The 12,909-nt window shown below is 47.3% G+C and overlaps 1 pseudogene; it reads left to right on the forward strand.

Moving 5' to 3' along the window:
* Window positions 1-10,185: 10,185 nt before the first annotated feature.
* On the forward strand, window positions 10,186-10,793 carry LOC124240789 (60S ribosomal protein L12-like; annotated as a pseudogene).
* The last annotated feature ends 2,116 nt before the right edge of the window (window positions 10,794-12,909 follow it).

Raw genomic sequence — 12,909 nt, forward strand, 5'->3', positions numbered from 1 at the left:
GGAATGTTAAATAATTTTTTAACATATTTTAAAATCACCATAATGAAACACATTAAAATTTTGTATTTGTTGTCTCACTGGCATAAACGGACTAAGATAAGATACTGGTCATCTCTAGCCTTGGAGCTCTGGCTGCCCTGAATCCCTCCCTAAGGGCTGGGGCAAGCAACCCTAAGTAATATCTGTAACCCAGCCCACAGTGCACCATGGCACACCACTTGGGAAGCCCTAGCCTACGGGTAGTCCTCAGTTGGCAACTTTTGTAAGGGACCGAAAAACCAAACTCAATTTGGTGTTTTTAAAGAGGGTGTAGAGTTCAGTGGCTCACTTAACGGAAGAATCCAGAGGTAGCATTGGTTCAGACGCAGCTTGATTCAAGACCCACGCACCATGTCCTGGGTCCATTTTTCATCTCTGCTTCCTTTTGGTTGGCTCCATCCTCAGGCTTTCAGCAGTGGTCCGTGGAAATTCCAGGCTCATCCATCAGGGCGAAGGCAGTCCTGAGCTTTACAACCTCGCACCACCAACCTCCATAAAGAAGAGACGTTCTGCATTCCAGAATTCCCAGTGGAATTCCTTGGGTTCACTCTGATCGGAGTGGCTCACACTCACGAGGGTTCTCCCTTCACACTGGTAGTGAGGTCAACATCAACTCAGCCCACATGGCTAACAATAGAGGGACTGGTAGTTCCTCAAGGAACTGGGAAGAAAGGGGAAAGGAAGCAAAATAAACCACGGGAGCTCACTGCAGAACATTTTGCTTTAAAGCCAACACATTCAGAAGAAGGAATTTGGGTGGAGATCAGGATTACAGTTTATTTCATATCATACTCACAACCACTGAGCTGGCAGGACCATCCCCAGGAGGGGAGATGACGGGGACGTGCAGGATATGAAGGAGGACCTGGAGCTTATCGCATCCTGAAGAAGAGTGGGGACTGGGGTAGATGCGGGTGGCATGTTTTGCTGTACCAGTAATTCATCCTCTGGAGTGTCTTGCCAAAAATGGTGCAAACGATCAGGAATCGGAACCACAGAGCTGAGGGCAGGGAGGGGCACTGGCAGAACAGTGAGAGCAGCAGGGAAGTGGAATAAATATTAGCTTCAACTGGGAAAAGTCAAGCATCAAGGTTGTCACTTGTCTCTCTAGTGCCTGGCCCATAGTGGGCACTCAATGAATGTTTGCAAATAACCAAAGTAATGAATGGGGGTGGCCATCAGTGGTGATTTCTGCCGACTGTTCCTTTTCTGTGGCTCTGGGCTAAAAGCACCTAACGGAGGACAGATGATTAGGGACAATTGGCCCCGGAGGAATGGCTTTCCATTCACTCTTGATTTTACCTATTATCATTGCCTAGGCAAGAATTAAGAGGATTTTTTCCCCTTTTCTGATGACTTCTCTTGAATCATCCTAGACCTTACCTTTAATAATCTTAAATCCAACCTCACAGAGCCTGATTAAAAACCCAAATCTCTGAAGGTCATAAGTTTTCGGTCATAGAATTACTCGAGGCAGTGTGGCATAGCCTGGTTGAAAAGTATTTGGAGAGCTGTCCACCTACCTGGTCTCTAAGGCCTCGTGTGTAGCACATCTTAGGGGAGCATTGCTTTTTCTAGAATGATGCTACTGGGTCCAACCTAGTTCTTAGTCTGATGATGATCTTTGAGGCATTAGCTTGATAGCTAAATGGCTTCCTCCTTTACTATTTTCCTCACACTTTGGAAGATGGCAAGTCACTGGTACAAGGATAAGGGAGTGATTTTCAAGGTGGTACAGCTCTAAAGGGTGCAGTCGATAAATAACCTCTCTTGTCCCTTATCAGTTCCTTTATGCAGTAAGAGAACAGTACACGGATGAACAAATTGTTCTGTTAGCCAACAGGATTATCAGGATGATTAGTAAAACAATTTTTTTTTTTTTTTTTTGAGGAAGATTAGCCCTGAGCTAACTACTGCCAATCCTCCTATTTTTGCTGAGGAAGTCTGGCCCTGAGCTAACATCCATGCCTATCTGCCTCTACTTTATGTGTGGGACGCCTACCACAGCATGGCTTTTTGCCAAGCGGTGCCATGTTCGCACCTGGAATCTGAACCGGCAAACCCGGCCCACCAAGAAGCAGAACACACGAACTTAACCACTGTGCCACCCGGCCAGCCCCTAGTAAAACAATTTTTAAAAAGACTATGTGACTGCCAAACATCTCTGGACCCAGGATCAGAAGTCCCGGTTTCTTCTTCTTCCACTTTCTAGTCCTGCACCTCTGGCCAAGTTGCTGTACCCTTCTGAGCTTGAGGTTTTTCCCTGTAAAAAGAGGGATAAGAGTTGCTCGGTTTTCTTCCAAGCGGCTGAGGGAATCCAATGAGATAGTTAATGCACGGAACGTGTTTTAGAAACTGAAAAGTGCTGCCCCGAATGTAAGGAAGCACTATTTACAACTGACACCTCCAGAAAGTTTAGCCAGGCCCCTACACGTTGTATCCGTGTATGCGCCGCGGGCCACATCAATCGAAAAGCAGGTCAAAGGTGCAGGCAGGACAGAGACCTGACTTACCAGAAAATACATGCCTGGTCTGTTCAACTTGCAGTGCCAGTGTATGCTTGTCGTCTGGCAAAGGCCAAGCAAGGGCCTTCATGGTAGAAGGAAGAAAGGGTAGCAGCGGAACCGAGAGGGCACACAGTGGCGCCTGGAAACCCAGTCCGACCTGGCTTCCCTTCTCCTCTCGTGCAGCATGTCTCCACTGCATTCCTCTGGAAGGTAAATACACGGATTCCAACAGCCCACCTGGGTGTCCCCCAGCCTGCAAGTGCTCCCTGAGGGTATCAAAGCACACCGACTTCCACTTGAAACAAAGCCACCAAGCGGCAAGTTTCCCTGCTAGCAATAAGGAAGAAAGACAGGACTTGGCAGCCGTGATGGATTTGCAATAATCAAGCTCCTGTTTCTCGTTTAGAAGCACGGGGTTTGTCGGTATCCTCGCTGCTTCACTCCATCGGATGCAGCCGCGACGCGAATGTCTCTAGATGCATGTTAAGTAAAAAGTTTCTAAAGAGGATTGCGTGGAGCCCAGCAATTGATTAAGAAACTCAATGGCCCTAATCCACGGAGAACTGAGCAACTAGCAAACGCAGCAGTTTAAATCAGGCTCAGAGAAATCCAGCAACCCCCCCAGGGTGTTAATGCGCATGCGCCTTAAGATGTGAACGCTGCTTCCGCGTAAGGGCTGCGTGTAGCTGGGGAATGGGAAGGGACGGTCCAGTGCGACGTCAGCCGAGGGATTCGGGGACGCTCAGGGGGGCTGTCTTCTCAGGAATTGTGAAGCTGCAGGACAAGGAGTCGCAGTGGGAATCAAGTGAAGTAGTACCATGGGAAATGAGCATAGTCCTAAAATCTCCTTCCTGGGCCCCCTCCCACTGGAGGAACCGGAAAATGCAGCTAAATGTGTATTTGGAATGACAAGGTGAGAGGAAGGGGAACCTTCCACCTGTGCCAGGCTTGGTTTCCCCTGCCTGAACTGTGATTCTCATGGCAAGTCCACACAGCTGAGAGGGCAAGTGGGACAGCCTTTCCTACAGATGAGGGAAGACCGAGTCCCCGCCCTAAGAGAGTACCCGACTCCAGCGGGGCACATGTGTGCACACAGCTATGGTGGAAGTTTGAAAGGGCCGCCACCCTCCATTACATCTGAGCTCCAATTTGGAACCTAGCCACAGGTTAATCCCACTCCACACTTGCTTTTTGAAACTTTCTCCCTTGCCTTCCCACGCCCTCTCCCGCCCCACCTCCCCCCGCCCCCTCCCCCCCATTGGCCTCACACTCTCTAGTTTTATCTGTGTCTTAGACTGTCCCCTCTACTTGTTTGGAAGTTCCCTGAGTCCAGGAGCTCTCTCTCTCTTTTTATCAGTGAAGAGATTGAAGATCAGGAAGTTCTTATCCAAGTAGACAGTAGCCATCCTGGGTAGTTAAGAAAGACTCATTCCAAGTTTCTTGCTGTGTTTCTTGTCATGTAAACTAGACACTAGAAAATTTAAACTCTCCTTCAACTAAATGATGCCAAGGTGGTTGTTTTGCAAGGAGCTGGGCAAAGTCATATTAATAGAGGAAATATAACTTCTTCAAATAACACTAGATTGTGTTGTCACTGGGCAATATGAAAGCTCACTAGGTTGAAGGTGCTTGTTTTTTAGGTAATGAATGAGAAAATCTACGCTAGCTCTCACTGTGGGAACCTGCACTGTGATCTGATCACCCACCAAGATCTCCTCCACCTATTTGACTGAACCTTGTCTTTCAGAGCTGATGGAGCTGGCCCAGAAAGGCCCACAGCACCAATGAAGGCCATAAATGCTGGAGTTTGCTAGAAGTAATCAAAGAGAGGCACTAGGTACTGAGGCAAAAAGATGGGGTTTCCCAAGAGAAGGACCCTGGATGAGGGTGTGAAAGAAGGAACTGTAAGAGGGGAGGATGGGAGAGATGGGGTGGGGGCACACTGAGGAGAGAGGTCAAGAGATGGGGCTGTCTGTGTGTGGGAATCCTTCCTCTGAGATCCTGTCTGCCATCTTCCCTGGAGTGGGATAGAATCAAGTAGGATAAAGTCACAATTTCTGGTCCTTCTTCACTCAGCTGTTCTGTGAGCTTAATTGCGTTTTAGTAAAAGAATGCGTTCTCCTCAACCTCCGTGGTAGGTGGATGTTGCCGCGTGAGGACATGTAAGCCAGCCAGCAAAGACCAGGACTGACTCCCTGGGCACAGGGAACAATAAAAAGAAATCTGATCCCCACACCCTCCTCCCCCTTTGCAGCAAGAAATGCCCATAGGTGACTAAAAAGAAGGGGTCCTCCTCCTCCAGGACCAAGGTTTATCCCCGTAGGCCCAGACGTGGTCTTGTATGATTATTGGGACTTCATAAATATTGATAAAGACAAGCATTTCCATCAAGTTATATGGCCCACCTTATCCACAGCCCCTTGTTGAAAGCCTGCTCTGCCCACAGTCTCTGGAAGGGGCAGTTGTCTCTTCTGAGTGGCCGGGTTCCTGCTCCTCCCCCTAGGTCATGGCTGACTGAGCAAGGAAACCAGTGTGATCCCTGAGTGGTGAGGCACAGCCTCAGGCCCTGAGTTTCTAACTCTCATTTCCACTTTCTTGAGCTGTGGTTACCCTCATTTCTGTGGGACTTCTGACTCTACCATAGATCTCTCTTTCTTATGAGGTAGCTTGGGTGGGTTTCTGCCTCTTAGCACCACGGGATCTCTGCCAGGACCTGACTGCTCATGGGAATGCTGAAAGGAGGAGATGGAGGTGAAATGGATAGCCACAAGACTGTCCTGCTCCTCCCCTTGAACCAAGATGGCCTTGTGAATTGCTTTGGCTCACAAAATGCAGCCAAGTGATACTGTCTGAGTTCTGGTCTAGATCTGAAAAAACTTACCAGATTCTTCTTTCACTCTTGGAGCTCTGAGCCATGGTGGACAGAGATCTGGCTACATGGACTGGCTACATAATTTGCAGGGCACAGTGTAAAATGAAAATGCAGGATCCCTTGTTTAAAAATTATAAGAATTTCAAGGGGGCTGGCCCGCAGTGGTGCAACGGTTAAGTTCACACATTCCGCTTCGGTGGCCCGGGGTTCGCCGATTTAGATCCCAGGTGCAGACATACGCACTGCTTGGCAAGCCATGCTGTGGTAGGCGTCCCACATATAAAGTAGAGGAAGATGGGCACAGACGTTAGCTCAGGGCCAGTCTTCCTCAGCAAAAAGAGGAGGATTGGCAGCAGATGTTAGCTCAGAGCTAATCTTCCTAAAAAAAAAAAAATTCACGGCAGTGGTAACAGAGCATTAAACCAAGCAGGGGCCCTTCTGCGTGTGGGGCCCTGTATGACTGCGCATGCTACATACCTATGAAGCTGGCCCTGCTGGCCACCCTGACGGAATGACCTCATGGAAAGAGAGAGATCGCTGGCCAGGTGGTAGCTGTTTCAGACATCCCAGCCGAGGTGCCTGACACGGGAGTGAAGCCATCTTGGATTTCCAGCCCCAGCTGAGCCTCCTGTGGGGAGGTGTGAGTGCATGAGTGACCACAGGTGAGACCAGCAAAGAACCACTCACCTGAGCCCAGCCCAGATTGCAGAACTGTGAGCAAATACATGGTTGTTATTCAAGTAAAGCTCACTAAAGCTTTCAATGACAAGTGGGCATAGTCCTTATGGCCACTTCTTGGGATGGTTTGTTATCCTGCAGTAGAGAACTGAGACAGAGGAAAGAGAATTCACAGTGACTGACCCCCGCTGTGCTCCGGACCCTATCGGGGTGCTGTGCGTGTGCTGGCTCATCTGCTCCTCACAACCACCTGGGCTGTGGTCCCTCCTTACGGGAGAGGCTACTACAGTTCTGTGGTGAGGGATTGGCCCCACTGCTCCACAGTCACTAAGTGGCAGAGGCAGGATTTGAACCTGAGTCCGACTGATTCCACGACCCACATAATATCCCTACAATGAAACAAGGAAGGATCCCCAGAAGGTGCAGGGACCTCAGAGACTACTAAGTAGGGATCTGATGCAGTCTTTCCCAAGTGTCCTCACAAATCCCACAGAGGAACTGTCAGACAGGGAAATGAGTCTGGTGAGAAAGATCCCTAATGGGCACCGTCACGTCACAGCTCAATCATCTTCTCCCATAATTCCTATGATCCTGGGTGACCTAGAGGTATCCTACAAGGAGGCTTACTCTGGTTTTCTGATAGGCATGACACTAAGAAAATCTGATGTGGTTAGCTCCGGGCAGTCACCACTTCTTTATATGTGGATTATCCCCCAACGAACGTCCGGCATCTGCGGTCATCCGGGAATGCGTCCAGGCAATGATCTAGCGCTCAGAAGGAACAAGAGCTAATTTCAACGGTAAGCCGGAGTTAATTAAGAAGCTAAAACAGCTGTCCCTGTGTGATGACATCTAACAAAAAAAGACTTGCTATTTATATTATTCACTGTTTTGGCTTTTCTTTACCGAGCCTTCTTGAGTGTCATCAAGTGGTGAGTGAATGTGGAGGTAGGTGCCTGTCTGTCTGCCTGTGGGTGGTGAACTCATTACCGTAGGTCAGCCACGAGACCAAGGCTAAATGCTAAGTCAGCCTTCAGCAAAACAGTGGCATTCCCTCGCATGGAGAAGATGCTGGAAGGCGGTGTGGACTAGTGTTTATGAGCACAGCTCTGGAATCAAAGATACTGGGGTTCAGTTCCTAGTCCTGCCTCTTGCTCATTAGTGATTACAATGGACTGAATGTTTGTGTCGCAAAATTCGTATGTTGAAACCCTAACCCCCAATGTGGTAGTATTAGAAGATGATGCCTTTGATAACTCGGTGATGTAGTGGTTAAATTCGTACACTCCACTTCAGCAGCCTGGGGTTTGCAGGTTTGGATCCTGGGTGCAGACCTACACACCGCTCATCAAGCCATACTGTGGTGGCATACAAAAAATAGAGGAAGATTGGCATGAGTGTTAGCTCAGGGCGAATCTTCCTCATGCAAAAAGAGGAAGATTGGCAACAGATGTTAGTTCAGGGCCAATCTTCCTCACCAAAAAGAAAAAATAGATGGGGCCTTTGGGGGGGGTGATTAGGTCATGAGGGTAGAGCCCTCATGAATGGGATTAGTGCCCTTATAGAAGAGACCCCAGAGAGCTCTCTCACTCTCTTTCTGCCATGTGAGGACAAAACAAGAAGTAGGGTGTCTACCCTCAGAGGCAGGACCTCACTAGACACTGAATCTGCCGGCACCTTGATCTCAGGCTTCCAGCCTCCAAACTGTAAGAAGTCAATTTCTGTTATTTCTAAGCTACCCAGTCTAAGCTATGGTACTTTGTTATAGCAGCTAAGACGGAGACGTTGGGCAAATTGATGAACTTCGTAATCCTTAGTTTCTCACTTGTTTGTAAAATAAAATGTGTGCGGACTAAATGAGATAAAGCACCTGACCCACTCAGGAAGGGGCCAGGCCTAGGACAAGGGCTTAATAAATGTCAGCCGTTGTTTTATTTGATTAACCTTGGTTCTTTGACTCCACCCTGCTGTGCCCCCCCCCCCGCCCCGCCCCCACGCATCCTTTTGTTACTGAAACCAAAGTGGGTTCCGTCCTGGCGAGTTAAATCAGACTCTCAACCCAGAAGCAGTTGTCTCACAAAGTAAAGTATATTTGCGGCAAATAGGAGGCCATGCGGAATCATTTCCAAAGTCATGGCGTCCCTGAGCGAAGAGAAGCAGGGACCTTTTATTTCAGATGGGGAATGAATATTCAAGAGGAACAGGTGGTGTTCGCTCGCAGAGGCTCAGATGAAAAACATGCTTCCGCATACACTGCAGGTTTCGGTAAGAAGGCCCAAGCTCCTCCTGGAGATATCTTAGCATTAAACATAAGGCAAAGGTCATAGGCGAAGCTCTCTGGTGAGGCTTGGTCTGCTCCAGGGAGGTTGGTGATTGCATCTCCTTAACATAACAAAAGGAAAAAGAACAATTTGGAAAAACAATTAAATGCCTCTAAACCCACCCTTGAGCTCCTCGGGCCAAGTAGCTGGTAGCACTTTGTCTAAAAGTGTTTGTGTGTAATTTCTCTGTCTTCTCTCCACTCTCCCATCGTCTGCCCTTGTCTCATCCTCTCTACCCATCCCCCTTTTTTGCTCTCTCTAGCCCTGCATTCCTTCACCTTCTTACCTGAACTGGGGTTGAGCGTGGGGCAGATCAGAGGATAACAAAAGGCAGAGAGACCTTGGTGTCAGGGTGGCATGCAGCTCTGTGGGGCTGTCTAGACTTTCCCGTCTCTGGGGATACCAGTGTTCCAGGCCTTCTAACACTAGGAGAAAGCGCAGCGATCATCCGATGTTGTCCAAACCCCTCATTTTATGGGTAAGGAAACTAAACCATAGAGAGGATGTTTAAGTGCCCCCCGCCATGGTATTAGACAAGGCTGGGCAAGAACCAGGTCTCCAGGATTGTCATCCAAAAGAAAAGAAGGCTGACCCCATGTTTCCATCTCAGCTGGGATCTTCTGTCTTCCCAAAGCACCTCACCTACTTTCTTGCCCAGCTGTGGAAATATCAAATTGTACCAAGATTTTGGCCATGATGGACACTCCTCTGTGCATACTATGATGCTTATGTCCTGGGCCATCAATAGAAATAATAAAGAATAGTTGCCCTTTTTTTGAAAGCTTACTATTTTCTAAGCAGTGCGTTAAGTATCAACTTATTTAATGGATTTTTGTGTGTGTGTGTTAAAAATTTTAAATTTGCAGCATTAGAATAAATGTCTGACTTCTGAGCCAAAGAGAGCAAAAGCAAAAAAGATGCAAATGTCTTTCCTAAACTTTTTTCCCCCAAATTAGCTCCGGCATGTTGTACAAGTCACCTTTTATAAGCCCCATTTCTCGTCTGTTCAGTGTGGTTATGAACGTCGACAGGGCTATTGTCAAGTTTAAAAGCACGTTTGTCTGACACTAAGTATTCAATAAACAATAATTATTATCAATCTTCCATTTTGCAGTTTGGGCAGGGGTTGTCAGAGAGTTTGGGTGACAGGTGAGAAGGTAAAGGACATTATGGAAAATCTGAAAAACTGTAATAAGGGTAATATATTTTAAATATATTGTTTTCTTTTATATTCTGTGAATTCCCCCCCCCCCCCCATCAGTTTGAGATATCTCTATGCCTTGGGGAGATTGAGATTTTTATAGCAGGAATGCAAAGAGAAAAAAAAGTACAGGGCCGGCTTTCAAGTTTTGAATTTGAGTGTCTAGAAAGACAGTCTTTAAAAGTCAGAGGCTGTAGAAAAAGAAAAGGATTTTCTAAATTCCTGTTGCTCCCATTAACATACTAAGGGTCAGAATAGCGGCTCTGAACTCTAACCCACTGATAGAACTGAGGTTTGACATAAAGGGTGTCCTTGCTAAAAAGAAAAGACGGGATTTTTTTCCAATCCAGACTAAGAGAATGCCCGGAGAAGACAGGACAGAAGTTGGAGGGAAAAATGTGAGTAATATGTGTCCTGGCTTCTCCAGGCAGGGCTGAGATGATGCGGGTGGATAAATTGAAGGAAAAGAACCCTGAACAGACAGGGAACCTGTGTCCTGTTCCTCATTCGAAACTCGGCCAAGGGACCCTCACACAAGTGGCCCCTGCCAATATGTAGCACTGAAGAATGAAAATAACAGCAGGGGTCTTTCGCCATTGGGTTTGGAGGAAGCAAAGGTGCAAGTTTCTCTGGTTGTCCCACATCTGGGTTCATCAAACACCAGTCACCTCTGCCATCCTACCTGAGTTCAACCCCAGCGAAATCAAAGTCATAAACCCGAGGTGCACCGGTGGGGAAGTCAGTGCCACATCTGCCCTGGCTCCCAAGATTGGCCCCCTGGGTCTGTCTCCAAAAAAAGTTAGGTCATGACATTGCCAAGGCATGTGGTGACTGGAAGGATCTAAAGATTACGGTGAAACTGACCATTCAGCACACACAAGTCAGATTGAGGTGGTACCTTCTGCCTCTGCCCTGGTCATCAAAGCCCTCCAGGGACCACCCAGAGACAGAAAGAAGCAGAAAGACTTTGAGCACTTTTGTGGAAATAGCACTTTTGATGGGATTGTCAACATTGCCTGACAGATGTGGCATTGATCTTTAGTCAGAGAACTCTCTGGAACTGTTGAAGAGATCCTGAGGCTTGCCCAGTCTGTGGGCTGCAGTGTTGATGGCCACCATCTCATGACATCATAGATGACATCAACAGTGGTGCAGTGGAATGCCCAGCCAGTTAAGAACCACAAAGGAAGATATTTCAATAAAGGATTATTTGACAACACAGCATGGTTATCAGGCAAAGGGGCTGCAAGAGTGCTTCTGAGCCTCCTCAGCCCCTGGCAGGGGCACAGGAAGCATCAAGACATCTCCATGTGTCCTCGAGGATGAGGGTGCAGCTGAGTTGAGAGTCAGGCTGCCATGGCAAGGGATGGGCTGGCCAGCCTAAGCTAGTGACCAGATGAGGACGTGGCTGAGACACAGAGGCGTCTGCAGGGCCACCAAAGCCAAGATGGGGACTAGGAGCAAGTCACAAGGGAAAACCTTTAAGCTCTGACGGACCCAGAAAAAGCCACTTTCCCCAAGCATAGACATCTACAGTGCAGTCAGCCAGGTACCCAGAGACATTGCTGAAAAACATCAGCACCAACTCTCTTAGTCAGCTCCGGCTGCCGTAACCAAATACCGTAGACTGGGGGGCTTAAACAACAGACATTTATTTCTCACAGTGCTAGAGGCTGGAGGCTGGGAAGTCCAAGGTCAAGGTGTGGGCCGATTTGGTTCCTGGTGAGAGCTCTCTTCCTGGCATGCTGACAGCCAACTTATCTCTGTGCGTTCACATGGCCTTTCCTTGGTGTGCGCAATGCAGACAGAGGGAGAGCAAGATCTCTCTTCTTAAAGGCCACTAATCCTATGATTAGTGGGATTAGCCCCACCTTTGTGACCCCATCTAACGCTAATTACCTCCCAAAGGCCCCATTTCCAAATACGATCACATTGGGAGTTGGGGCTCGAACATATGAATTTGGGGGGACACAAACATTCAGTCCATATCACCAACCCTGATCACAGTGGGTAAATCTGCAGCTCACTCTCCTATTGCCACACGATCACACACCTGCCACCTCAATACACCAAGGCACCAACTTGGGAAGGAGGGCAGGAAACAACACAAGATTAGCCATTTACCTTAACACAAAAACAAAACAACTCTTTAAACCAAAACTTCTTTCCTATCCAGAGAGACTAAGATACAATTAATGGTCAGTGTAGTGGAAGCCAATGAGGAGGATTGGTCAATTGTAGAAAACAAGCCACATTTATTTTGCACACTGATGTAGTTTGCCGAATTTTTGACCCCGTTATATGAAGGGGAAAAAAAGCACCCGTAACTCTACGGTGCTAAACCTCCATTACATCTTTAAGGTATTTCTTTCCTACCTGTTTTGCATGTGCGTGATGATTTTAAGTAGCTGCAACCCATATCATTCACGTAATTTTATATGACACTATTCGTAAAATTCACCAAAATCACTTTTCCGTACTGCTATGTGGTCTTCCTAACTGTCAATGTTAGTGGATGCATATGCTGTTAGTCAAAACTCTTGCAGTTGTACATAACATAAAGCCAACTCCAGCTAGCTGAAGGAAAAGGGAAATTTAATGGGAAAATTCTGGGATTGCTCACTGAACTGTGAGAACCAAGCAGCCATGGGAACCTAAGGATTGGGGGCCAGTAGCTTGATATCACCAGATTCTTCACTTCCCATTCTCCTTCCAGACTCTTCCATGTGCTGGGGGCCATGCCACCTGAAAATGTAGGAGTCAGTCATACAACTCTCCACCAAAAAAGGAAGACAAAATCTTTTCGACAGGAAAATCTAAGGGAAGCCCTTTGAGCTGGATTGAACCGTGTGTCCATCCTGGACCAATCACTGTGATAAAAAAGAAGGGAGACAGTGTCCTTTCTGAGTTGATTTTCCAGTCCTTTAATGGGGAGAAGGGGGAGGGTGGCATCTGTTAATAGAAGAATGGTGGTATCTAGAACACATAATTGATTTAAACAGCCTATTGTCTAACATTTAGATTGTATCTATTTGCTGTTGAAATTATGCTATTTAAAGTTATTTGCATGTCGACTTCCTCTTCTTTGGGATTTTTTACTTACGAGAGAAGGGAATTCATGTTTATTGGTCCCCTCTGTGCCAGGAGGTTAGCCACATTAGGTACATTTCCATTAGCCACTTTCTCCACTTGGGGAAGGAGTGGCTGAGGGAGGGAGATGGCTCACTTAAGGTCATTCAGCTAATAAGTGACTTTGCCTTGAAAACCTGCATCTTGGTCAAGATCAACAGA

Source organism: Equus quagga, chromosome 6 (assembly GCF_021613505.1).
Source record: "Equus quagga isolate Etosha38 chromosome 6, UCLA_HA_Equagga_1.0, whole genome shotgun sequence".
Taxonomy (NCBI): Eukaryota; Metazoa; Chordata; class Mammalia; order Perissodactyla; family Equidae; genus Equus; species Equus quagga.